The sequence below is a fragment of the Myxine glutinosa genome, chromosome 12 (assembly GCF_964187855.1).
Source record: "Myxine glutinosa chromosome 12, kmMyxGlut1.1, whole genome shotgun sequence".
NCBI lineage: Eukaryota > Metazoa > Chordata > Myxini > Myxiniformes > Myxinidae > Myxine > Myxine glutinosa.
This window is the reverse complement of record NC_136272.1, coordinates 18129988-18142156: the sequence shown is the minus strand read 5'-3', so window position 1 is coordinate 18142156 and position 12169 is coordinate 18129988. Positions and strand designations below refer to the sequence as shown.

General features: G+C 45.5%; 1 protein-coding gene across 6 annotated transcripts in view; it reads right to left on the bottom strand.

Annotated features, from left to right (window-relative positions):
• The window catches only part of SFMBT1 (Scm like with four mbt domains 1), a 90683-nt gene extending 78860 nt beyond the window's left edge, over positions 1–11823 (bottom strand). For 2 of the 6 annotated variants that reach the window (XM_068133149.2, XM_068133155.2), the window contains exon 1: positions 9899–10039. The gene's annotated coding sequence lies outside the window, so the exon portion shown is untranslated. Of the gene's footprint in view, positions 1–8303; positions 8439–9610; positions 9720–9898; positions 10040–10332; positions 10353–11682 lie in introns of those variants that run through there. The other 4 variants (XM_068133150.2, XM_068133154.2, XM_068133151.2 and 1 more) reach the window with 4 other exon arrangements.
• Positions 11824–12169: the final 346 nt, after the last annotated feature.

Genomic DNA, 12169 nt, shown 5'->3' with positions numbered 1-12169 from the left:
TTCATGATCATTGTTCACAGGAAGTAGATTTAACTGTTCATGATCTTGGACAATATTCACAGGAAGTAGATGTAAGTGTTCATGATCACTGTTCACAGGAAGTAGATGTAAGTGTTCATGATCTTGTACATTATTCACAGGAAGTAGATTTAAGTGTTCATGATCTTGTACAATATTTGCAGGAAGTAGATGCAAGTGCTGTGTTTGTCGTGTGTTTGTACAGATGTCTGTCCCCCTCCATAAGGGTAAGTTTTAACGACCAATATTTTAACATGAATGTGTGTTTACTACGGTCTATTTTTGAGGATAAAACAAAGTTGAAAAACATTTTCCATGAAAGAGTAATTATGTCTCTTCTTTTGGAATTGTAGACGGTGGCTTGCAAACCGAGCCTCAAGGGCGGCGTACAGAAGTATTTTGGTTTTAAATAACAATAAATACAAGGCGCACTGAGGTGAAATTCGCTGCACGTGATGTGCAATGCTCACATTCATTTACATCCGCATGAGTTCGAATAAATAAAGAAGATATAAGCACACCTGACACATTAGGCCGAGGCTTCAGACTTTGGCATGCTCACAAGGCTGCACCATCGAATAAACTGTTCCAACCCGTCATATTTGATGGGCTTTTTATTATTGTGTATATAATAAACATATGGCTCCAGATAAATTTGTCAAAGGCAATGCCTTAAGAAATTTTCACAAGGTTTTTCGCATGGTAGGGACACATAGGGAACAGAGCAGAGCAGCATACTCGTGTAGTGACTGCCAACCTGTGGTCCGTGGGGCCAACCTGTGGTCCGTGGGGCCATCCTTAGTGGTCCGTGGGGTGGCGCCGGGGTGGGGGAGTAACATTAGCCTCCTAGCAAAAGCAAGTGATAGAAAACACTAAATGCACGTCAGACACAACCATTTATGGACGGCAGTCGTTCATCCTGCTTGCATCATAGTATCAGCTGGGAAGTATCAGCACTAAGCAACTGTTTGTCCCTATGACAGTCGTGCATGGTGGTCCGCAAAATTTTCAGAGGTGCGGAAAGGGGTACATGCACCCAAAAAGGTCAGGGACCACTGCTCAAGCATATCAATGGGGAGAAGGGAAGGCATGGAGGAAGCTCAAATATCACCAATACAGTATAATTTAGATCAGCTTTTAAATAGGCTGTGCAAAACAATCTCACAACCAAAGCTCGAGTACCACTCTCAATCACTTACCTATCCATTATAGTGTCACTTACATATCCATTATCGTGTTAGAATTTCACACCTATTTATTTATTGTGTGTTTGAGCCAAATATATATTTGGCCAAATTTGAGTCAAATATACCTTATATTAGCCAAAAATCAGAGTTGAGGAGTTATACGAGAACAAACAACAACAACAACAACAACAACAACAACAACAACAAAAGGTGTGATTGAAGGGGATTAAAGATTAAATTAAACGGGCGAGGATGCAGTAGAAAATATCGATAATCACAAAAACGTTTTCTTTGTTGCGCTGCAAGGAAAAATAAATAAATAAATAAATAGAATTATGAAACTTTCCGGGATTTCTACAATCGTTACGCACATTTCCTTTTGGTGATTGGCTGCTCATTATTGCATTTACATAACCAGCACGTCACTCGTCACTCAGTAGAGCACATACCTCCGCCATGCTGAGCAGTTTGTTTTGTATCCTACCGATAGCCCGGATCTGGATTCGGACCTGAACCAAAATCTAATCTGCTTGTTCTTGTCACTTAACCAACTCGTCCACCAAGTTTATTCATAAGTCGTCCATAACTTTTTTAAATATCATGTTATATATCGCTTTTCACACAATCGCTCAATGGTAAAGAATCACTTAAAAAATAAATAATTCTCATATCCGAATCCATATTCAGATCTTCACCAAAATCGAATCAATTTGTCCTTTTCAAACACACAACCTGTCCACCAAGTTTCGTCCAAATCCATCCATAACCTTTTCAGATATCCTGCTATGTATCGTTTGTCGCCCGATCTCCCAATGGTGAAGAATCACTTTAAAAATTCTACGAGCCGGATCCGAATCCGGATCTTCACCAAAATCTATTCATTTCGTCCGTGTCACATACACTACATCCCTGCCAAATTTTGTCTGAATCCTTTCACAACTTTTTAAGATATCCTGTTCACAGACAAACAAACAAACAAACAAATAAAGACAGACAGACAAACAGACAGGGGTGAAAACATAACCTCCATCCACATTCAGTTGTGGAGGTAATGAGTGGGTGAGGTATGATGAAAGAGCTCACTGCAATCATTTGATGGCATTCACGACCTTCTACCTCCTTATACCAAACTGGAAGCAAATATGAGCCACACAGATCACTCGATAATAAAAAATATTGCTCATAAAAGAATGACTTCAGCAATTCCGATGTGATGCTCTCGGATTGCACAACCAATCAGAAGGTTTTCCATCAAAGCTACCTGTCTGCAAGAATTGGATGCTGTAAAGATTCTGGAAAAATACTGTATTCAATTAAATAAAACTTAAATACCTTCGCCTCCGAAGGTGTACAAACTGATTTGATTTTGATGAAGATCTGGATCCGATTATATATATATTTGTATACAACATCGAGGCTCGTGTAAGAGCTAACATTAATCACAAAAAAAAACATAAAACATACAATAAAGGGAGCGGCAGACAAGATGGGGAGAAAGAGCGAAGCACACAAGCACAACAACGGGAGAGAACAGGGACATTGGGGGATCTGTGGGAGGGAGAGGGCTTGGGGGGAGGGCCAGGGGAAGGGGGGTGTTGATGGGACAGGGAAAAAACAAATGAACACTGCTAGGACTTCCAGGAAAGAAGTCGGTATTTCAAAAAGGTGGATCTGGGTTGAATTAACAGGGGTAGAAAAGATCAAGGTTTTGGATGGGGGAAGATAAGATATGGTGGTGATCAGCTGTTTTAAAGACCTGGAGGGAGGAGTGGGATTGAAGAGAGTGGGGGAGTTTGTTCCAGAGGCAGGAGAAAAGAGGAATGAAAGAGTGAAGGTGAGCAGAGAGTCTTGATTTTGGCAGTTTAACCATAAGAGGGTTGCAGGCAGATCTTGTGCGACCTGTAGGAATATTTGGGGGACAGAGCCCAGAGAGAGCTGGGGGAGCAAGGCCGGAGAGGGGTCGGTAGAAGACAGAAAGACCACCAACCTGCCTGTGGTGAGTGAGTGAAAGGCGCTCGGAGTTAGCTTCATCGCAGGAGATTCCAATGATTCTGAAAGCTTTGGTTTCAACAGCGTGAAGCCGAGCTAGGTGTGAGGCAGGAGCACCAGCCCAGAGGGGAGAGCAGTATTCCATTGAGCTGCGGAAGAAAGCTTTGTATGTGGTGAGGAGCTCAGGTGTGACAAGGAAGGACTTCGCATGATGGAGGATGCCCAGTCGTCAACGAGCTTCGAAGGCCAGCTTGGAAATGTGGTTTTCCCAGGAAAGATCATGGCAGATAGTGAAACCCAAAATCTTGAGTGACAGAACTTATTGGAGAGGATTGTTGAGGAAGTGGATGGGAGGGTTATCCAGACAGTATTTTCAGAGAGAGAGATATATATGGCATGATATCTCAAAATTTTGTGGACGGATTCGGATGAAACTTGGTGAAGGGGTTTGTTTGATAGGTGACAAGAACACGCCGATTCGATTTTGGTTCAGGTCCGGATCCAGATCCGACTGATCAGTGGGATACAAAACGTAAACTGTTGAGCCTGATGGAGGCAAAGAGAGAGCCTTCATAAGGTATTCACACCCCTTGACTTTTTCGCATTTTCTTGTGTTACAGCCTGCATTTAAAATGAATTCGATTGAGATTTGTTGTCACTGATCTACACATAATACACCATAATGTCAAAGTAAAATTTGGTTTTTTTTAGAATTCCTTACAAAACAACTGAAAATGAAAAGCTGAAATGTCTCGAGTCAATAAGTATTCAACCCGTTTGCGATGACATTTTAGTTGAGCTCAGGTGCATCCAATTTCCTTTGATGATCCTTGAGTAGTCTACAACTAGATTGGAGTCCACCTGTGGCCAATTCAATCGATTCGACACGATTTAGAAAGAAATACACTTTTATATATTAGGTCCCACAGTTGACAGAGCATGTCAGAGCCGAAACTCTACCATGACGTCCAAGGAACTGTCTGTCGAACTCCGAGATAGCATTGTGAGGAGGCATAGATCTGGGGAAGGGTATAAAACAATTTCTGGAGTTTTGAAAGTTCCCAAGAGGACACTGAGCTCCATCATTAGGAAATGGAAAGAATAGGGAAATACTCAGACTCTTCCTAGAGCTGACTGTCCGAACAAACTGAGCAACCGGGAAAGTGACCAAGAACCCAATGACCACTATGACAGAACTACAGAGTTCCTTGGCTGAGATGGAAGAACCTGCCGGAAGGACTACAGTCTCTGCAGCACTTCACAAATCTAGGCTTTATGGGAGAGCAGCCAGACAGCAAGGGAGAATGCGAGAAACTTCCCAAATCCAAATGTGCTAAGCTGATACAGACATACCCAAGAAGACTCAAAGCTGTAATCTCTCCCAAAGGTGCTTCTACTCAGGAGACTGAATACTTGTGTAAATTAGATATTTCTGCATTTCATTTTTAATTGTTTTGTAAAAATTTCTATAAACAAAATTCCACTTTGACATTATGGAGTATTATGTGTAGATTAGTGACAAGAAATCTAAATTTTATCCATTTTAAATTCAAGCTGTAACAACAAAATGTGAAAAAGTCAAGGGGTGTGAATACTTTCTGAAGGCGCTGCATACACTCTACTAAGTGCCATTCTATTTGTAAACTGTATCCAATTGAAATTCTGTTCTAGGACTAAAATCCTCATTGATAAATGCCACAACCCAAACCAATATAACTAAATGGCCCAACCCAAACCGGTTTGACCAAAACTATGACCAATCTACAACTAATTTGCTTCTCTACGTAATATTGTGAAATCAAATCTACAATTTACAAAACATATATTGGGGATTTTCTTATTTATGAGTGTAAGGTGAACGGTTCCATTCTCTACCTAGAACCGAGACTAGACCTTTTATCTGTATATGAACAGGCCCATGGATGGTCTTGGACACACTTCATAAGGTGGACAAGGACATTAGCAGAAATCGGTGTGCTTTGACCAGAATTGAAGGACAATCGTTAGGTGGACAGAGTGCGTGATTGGAATTGGTATTTTGAAATATATTCACCTGTACATGAGCAGTGACTTCCAAAAAAACAACGCTCATTTGAAGTGAGACATCTACAAACTTGTCGGAGCCAGGTACCCTGCTAGTGCTCTTTATTACCCCCATCAACTCTGACTAACCCAACCCTCATACTTGTTCGATTTTAGTGTTTCCTCCCCTCCGCTCTCTTTTCCTTTCCTGTTTGTTTATTCTGTGGCTCGTTGTGCCCACTTGTTATCCCACTACCCCACTGTCAAGTTAACCTTGCTCTTCCACAAGCCTCGCCCTTGTGGAGAAACAAAAACGTGTGAGATACGAGCATTACAGCGGGATGATGAATCAGAGGTCATATTTGAAGGAAAAGCAATGCACAACGTTCAAATGCAGTGGCACCAAGCCAAGGGAGAGAGTGCAACCCAGACGAGACAACTGAAAGGTCTAGTCTGGGTTCTAGACAGCGAATGGAACCCTCGACCTTATAGTCACGACAAGCCGGAGCTTCAAACTTCCACGGGATGATGAATCAGCGGTCATATTTGAAGGAAAAGCAATGCACAACGTTCAAATGCAGTGGCACCAAGCCAAGGGAGAGAGTGCAACCCAGACGAGACAACTGAAAGGTCTAGTCTGGGTTCTAGACAGCGAATGGAACCCTCGACCTTATAGTCACGACAAACCGGAGCTTCAAACTTCCACGGGATGATGAATCAGCGGTCATATTTGAAGGAAAAGCAATGCACAACGTTCAAATGCAGTGGCACCAAGCCAAGGGAGAGAGTGCAACCCAGACGAGACAACTGAAAGGTCTAGTCTGGGTTCTAGACAGCGAATGGAACCCTTGACCTTATAGTCACGACAAACCGGAGCTTCAAACTTCCACCCATTGGTAACAGCATCGTGATGCTCGACTCTGCCCTCTACCCAAGATGTAGGCAAATATTCTTGTGGAAATAGGCCAACGCCAAGTGCATTAGGCAAGACATTAAGGCCTTCAGTGACAAATTTGGAGAGAAAACTTCTAGAACTGTTGATGAACTTTAGTTAAAACTGAGGAACAAGTTACTATAAATAATGCGAGAGAGTACCATAAAAGATGATATCATGGAGAAAGGGCCACCGGTGGATAAACAAACAAACAAACAAGGTGAGCAATCAAAAGGAAACAACAGGATTACCCAAAAGCAAAGACAACCAACAATGAAGAAGATTCAATACGAGAGTAAAACAGCATCTGAAGTATCAAATAAGGAGTACCATGAAGAACTACATGGAGGAAGTGGTCAATGAAAATTTCAAAAGTTAACTCCAAAAGATTATGGGCCTTTGTCAAAAGCAAAGTGCAAGAGTCATCTGAAATTGCGTCACCGAAGAATAGGAAAGGATTCCTCAGTAGCAACAGCTTGAGCAAAGCAGAGATACTCAATAAATAGTTCCAGTCCGTATTCACAGGAGAGGTTATGAAAAGTATGCCAGAGAAAGGCCCAGCCCATACTCACTGATCCACACAGGAGACCCCAAATATGCGACTTTCGAAATGACGTATGAATCCCAACTAGGCCTTTCGTGCATGCGCTCTGTGTGTTTTCAGTGACCCGGTTCTGCTCGGCGGGCACTTTTAACCTGCCGTGGCTGGCATGAAATCTGGAATTCAAATAGTCGTTTAAGCCCAATATTAAGCATTTAGAAAGAGTGGCAACTTCAAAATGGTTACCCATAATTGTTCAGCTCTTGAATGCAAATCGGGCTCAAGGAAATACAAGAATCAAAATTGTGACCTGTATCCTCAAAATTGTGACCTGTATCCTCAAAATTGTGACCTGTATCCTCAAAATTGTGACCTGTATCCTCAAAATTGTGACCTGTATCCTCAAAATTGTGACCTGTATCCTCAAAATTGTGACCTGTATCCTCAAACTTGTGACCTGTATCCTCAAAATTGTGACCTGTATCCTCAAAATTGTGACCTGTATCCTCAAAATTGCGACCTGTATCCTCAAAATTGCGACCTGTATCCTCAAAATTGTGACCTGTATCCTCAAAATTGCGACCTGTATCCTCAAAATTGTGACCTCTATCCTCAAAATTGTGACCTCTATCCTCAAAATTGTGACCTCTATCCTCAAAATTGTGACCTCTATCCTCAAAATTGTGACCTGTATCCTCAAAATTGTGACTGACTAACTCACACCAACACCGTCAACATCAGTAGCACGGGAACCATATCTCCTGAATGATATACAGCAACTAGAACATGTCCAGAGGAGGGCCACTAGATCCGTCTGGAGTAACTATCGTGATAGGATGCACGTGTGGAGAAAATGCTGAACGATCTCACTTAGAGAAGCCTGGAGGACATAAGGAAGGCCCACAGGCTGAACATGCCGAACAAGATGAACAACGGATTGGTGGAGATGAATAAGTCCGAGTATTCACAACATGGTGACGCAAGAACTCAAGGATCTCGGGGCTTTTTCCAAGAGGTGATCGGGCCACCTGGCACTTAGATGGAACCAGATAATGTACCTCTTCATCGGAGTCATTTAAAACACAGTTAAATCAGATCTAATTCCCATGCATGTAGATCAACATATACTAGTCATGACCCTATAATACTCTATAAGAGCCCGGTTCATTATTTGAAGAACAAAGTAGGTAGGTACTGGTAGGTAGGTAAGTGCCCTACCTGTACACCATCCTGTCGGACTGAATGTTGTTATATCAGGTGTTTTTACATTATTACGGTGCCGCAACACTTGCACACCTGAAATACTTACTCAGAGCTGGTACTTTTCTTTGAATTTACCCCCAAAACTGTACAGTATTGAAAGTTACATAACCGGCTACTACTGCAGATAAAACCCGCCATGCCAACGAGGCCATAATCGGTGTACAGTCATGAGCACCGCTGCAGACAGACATCGGTGTACAGTCATGAGCACCGCTGCAGACACACAAGGACCCCAGTGGTACTACGGATGGGTGGTAGTGGCAGCGGCAGCGACAAATTCGACGATTTTTGATCCAACCACTTGTGTCAGAACTGAAGGAAACGTCACATAAATGTCTGGTGGCGTCACCTTCGACTGCGGAGCGACCTCGATGGAGAAGACCACGTGATAAAAGCGCTACTTCGATCCGAGCTCGTTTTCCATCGCCCTCGTGTGCTCGAGGAGCATCAGCGGGAATCCGCGGCATCGCGCACCTCGGGAATGCGGCGGCGGGATACCGCCCCCTTGTGGTCACCGTTAATCGTACTTTGCCTGGCCGTGAACGCTGTGCGACATGAACATCCTCAAACGAAGTTCCTCGTTATAGTTGAGGAACGTTAACTGTGAGCACGGACCGCACGCAAATCGCACGTCGTTTCCAGGTGACAGGGTCCGGGTCGGCGGAAACCACGTGATTGGATTAACCTAAAATCAAGTCCCATCTTTGATCACAAAAACTTTGAATATTGTAAGGAAAACAATAACTTTTAATATCCACAAGCAGGATATTTATTAGTATTACACAATTCCTTCATCAAATAAAAAATAAAATCTCGACGACGGCTTCAAATCGAACAGAAGCACGTGGTGTGGGGTCATTGCAACGGGCCTTGACCCCAACTCCTTTCCCCTCCCATTCGCATATCCCTCTCAGACTCTCCTTTTCCATATTACCAGACACTTGCATTCCCCCATTCGTGTCCCTCCCTCCCCCACCAAAGATTTCGAAAATAAATTCAGGAAAAGTACGGATAAACCGCCTCGCAAACCACCTGCCGCTACATCGCATCGCTTCAGAGCACGAGTTATCAAGAAGGAAGTCCCTCGATTTGCGTCACTAATAATTATCAAGAGAACACTGAAGGTGAACTTTAACCACAGTAGTACAACTCGGTGCTCTAATTAAAAAAAACTCATTATTCCCGCAACCTCATTTACCACACTTAAGAACGGCATTTCAATAAACAAACAAAGCTGTAGAACAGGCTCAAATGAGGGACCGTTGATGGGCGGGGCTGGGCGGGGCGGGGCGGGGCGAGGCGAGGCGAGGCGAGGTGGCCCCGCCCCCCGACGCCCCCCCTGACGCCCCCCGCGACTATCGCACATCCGCGAGGCTCGGAAAACGCACTTTTGAAGGTTACGACAGACCGTGAATCAGCAGAACGTGGGGAAAAAGGAGGGAAAAGAACGAAACACCAAGTAGCGATCGAAAGGAGAAGGAGGTGGGAGGGGAATAACGAACGATTCGCAAAACTTGCAAAGAGTGGAAACAAGCAAGGAGTGGTGGCGGTGGGAGTAATAAAAACCGAAATAAATAAATAAATCTTACTTTGATTGTCCGACAACTCGGGGGGGGGGGCAGGGGGGGGGGGTTAAATAAATAATAAAAACAATACCAAAAAAAACCCGACAAAGGAGGCGAGGATGGAAGCGCGTCCGGGCCGCGCACTGTATGCTCTTCGCAGCGAAGTTGAGAAGACGAGGCGCGGCTGCTGCTGCTGGAGGTCGGGCGGGTGGTGGTGCTGGGGGTAGGGGTGCTCGGTTAGGGGGAGGGGTGGGTGTCGGGGACCAAATATCGCGCAGAAAAAAAGCTTTTCCGGACGCGCCAGCACAGACTAAAACAGTAAAAGCGGCGGGAACGCGAACAATGCGCTTGCTTGGTGCGGGGAGAGACCCGCGGCTACCTTTCCAGAGCCCCCCGCGCAGTTTTCCGGGGTCTCAAAGGGGCGACCGTGCAAGGATCCGCGGCACTTTGGCAGCGCCGTCCGGGTCTCATTCCAATATGGCATCGAGGAGCGGCGGCGGCGGCGGCACGCGCATGCGCACTGTGCATCCCTCCCTCCGACAGCCGAGTCGGTCCTTACAACTACCGCAGTTTGCTCTCCGTTTCTTCCTCTTCCCCCAACTCCCACCCTGCAGCCTCGACCCCCCTCTTTACCCCCACCCTCGTTTCCCACCACTCTTCCTCTTTTTCTCATCAGATCAGCAACTTCCCTTTCGCCGTTTTTCCCCCCTTCTCTTTCGTTTACCACGTTTACCATCAATACCATTAACGTCTTTTTCACTCCACATTTCATTGCAGTTTCCCGACATTTTACCCCCTTATTTCCCCCTTTACCTTTATTCCATTCCTTCAATCTACTTTCCACCTTTCCCGTCTCTGTTTACTTGTCCTTGAAGGTCTGACGCCGCTCTCAAGGGCGCTGGCAACTCTTCTCCTTCATCCGCACCTTAATACCACCGTAGTCGTGCTTACCTACAAGATCTCCAATAATTACCCCCCCCCCCCCCCACCCTAGACTCACTAGTCTCTCCACTCCCCGTGAATTACACCCTCATCTCCATAAATTACCCCCCACTCATTCCCCTCCCCATGAATTAAACCCCCATCTCCAAAAATTACCCCCCAGACTCATTCCCCTCCCCATGAATTAAACCCCCATCTCCAAAAATTACCCCCCAGACTCATTCCCCTCCCCATGAATTACACCCCCATCTCCATAAATTACCCCCCAGACTCATTCCCCTCCCCATGAATTACACCCCCTATCTCCATAAATTACCCCCCAGACTCATTCCCCTCCCCATGAATTACACCCCCCCATCTGCATAAATTACCCCCCAGACTCATTCCCCTCCCCATGAATTACACCCCCATCTCCATAAATTACCCCCCAGACTCATTCCCCTCCCCATGAATTACACCCCCATCTCCAAAAATTACCCCCCAGACTCATTCCCCTCCCCATGAATTACACCCCCATCTCCATAAATTACCCCCCAGACTCATTCCCCTCCCCATGAATTACACCTCCATCTCCATAAATTACCACAGACTCATTCTCCTCCCCATGAATTACACCTCCATCTCCAAAAATTACCCCCCCCCCCCCTCCCGACTCATTTCCACCCCGTGAATTAAACCCCCATCTCCATAAATTACCCCCCAGACTCATCCTAACCCCGTGAATGAGACCCTCCCAATCTCCATAAATTACCCCCCACCCCAGACTCATTCTCCTCCCCATGAATTACACCCCCATCTCCAAAAGTGACCCCCTGTCCGTCAATTAGGCCTCCGACCAGACTTATCCCACTCCCCTTACATACACTGTCGACACCTGCATTATTTACCTGTCGCCTCTACACGCATTTCCCACCATAAACACCCATCACCCCCAGAAAAGGAGCAGACACGTCGGGGGCGGGGGGGGGGGCAAGACTGGAAGGATAAAACGTTGAAACGATTTTAAATTCCATCAACGCGATTCGTACCTGCCGCACTTACTTACCGTGCTTTCCCGCCTACCTGAACATATTATTAATATTTAGTCGAAAACACGCCATCAGTACGAGCATCGTAACCACAAACCACCTCCTACATCGTAACCACAAACCAGTTCCCCCTCCTGAACCTGGACCCCGCCCCTGCAGGTCTGTGAGTCCGCACGAATCACACCTTTCCCACCTTTCGGACGTAGGAAGGACACCTTGAGGCCGAATCTCGATGGACTGTGAGACCGGGACTAGTAAACCTACCGTCACGGATGCTCGTGGGAACGCGTTAATAATCAAGGAATGGCGAGCGGGCTCGACCTGACTCGTTGGGAGTAAAGGGGGGCAGGGAGGAGGAGGAGGGGGAGACATCCAAACCGTGGTGAAGAGCAAACGAAGAAGAAGAGGAATCAGAAGAAGAAGAGGAGGAAGAGGAACAAAAACTAAATAACTCCACGAAAGTTCATTCGTTTTTCGTGACAAATAAACACAGAGAAAAAATCCAATTCGATGATGTTAAGTGGTCTCGGTGTTCGTGCTCGCAGAGGGGTGTTCCCTCAAGTGTTCGCGCCACATCCATGAGTGCAAGACGACCCGTGCTATGGTGGAAACTGTGCGGAGACCGTCATGAGGTGACTCGCTCGGACCCGCCCCCTCGGAGACAGACAAGGGAAAAGCCG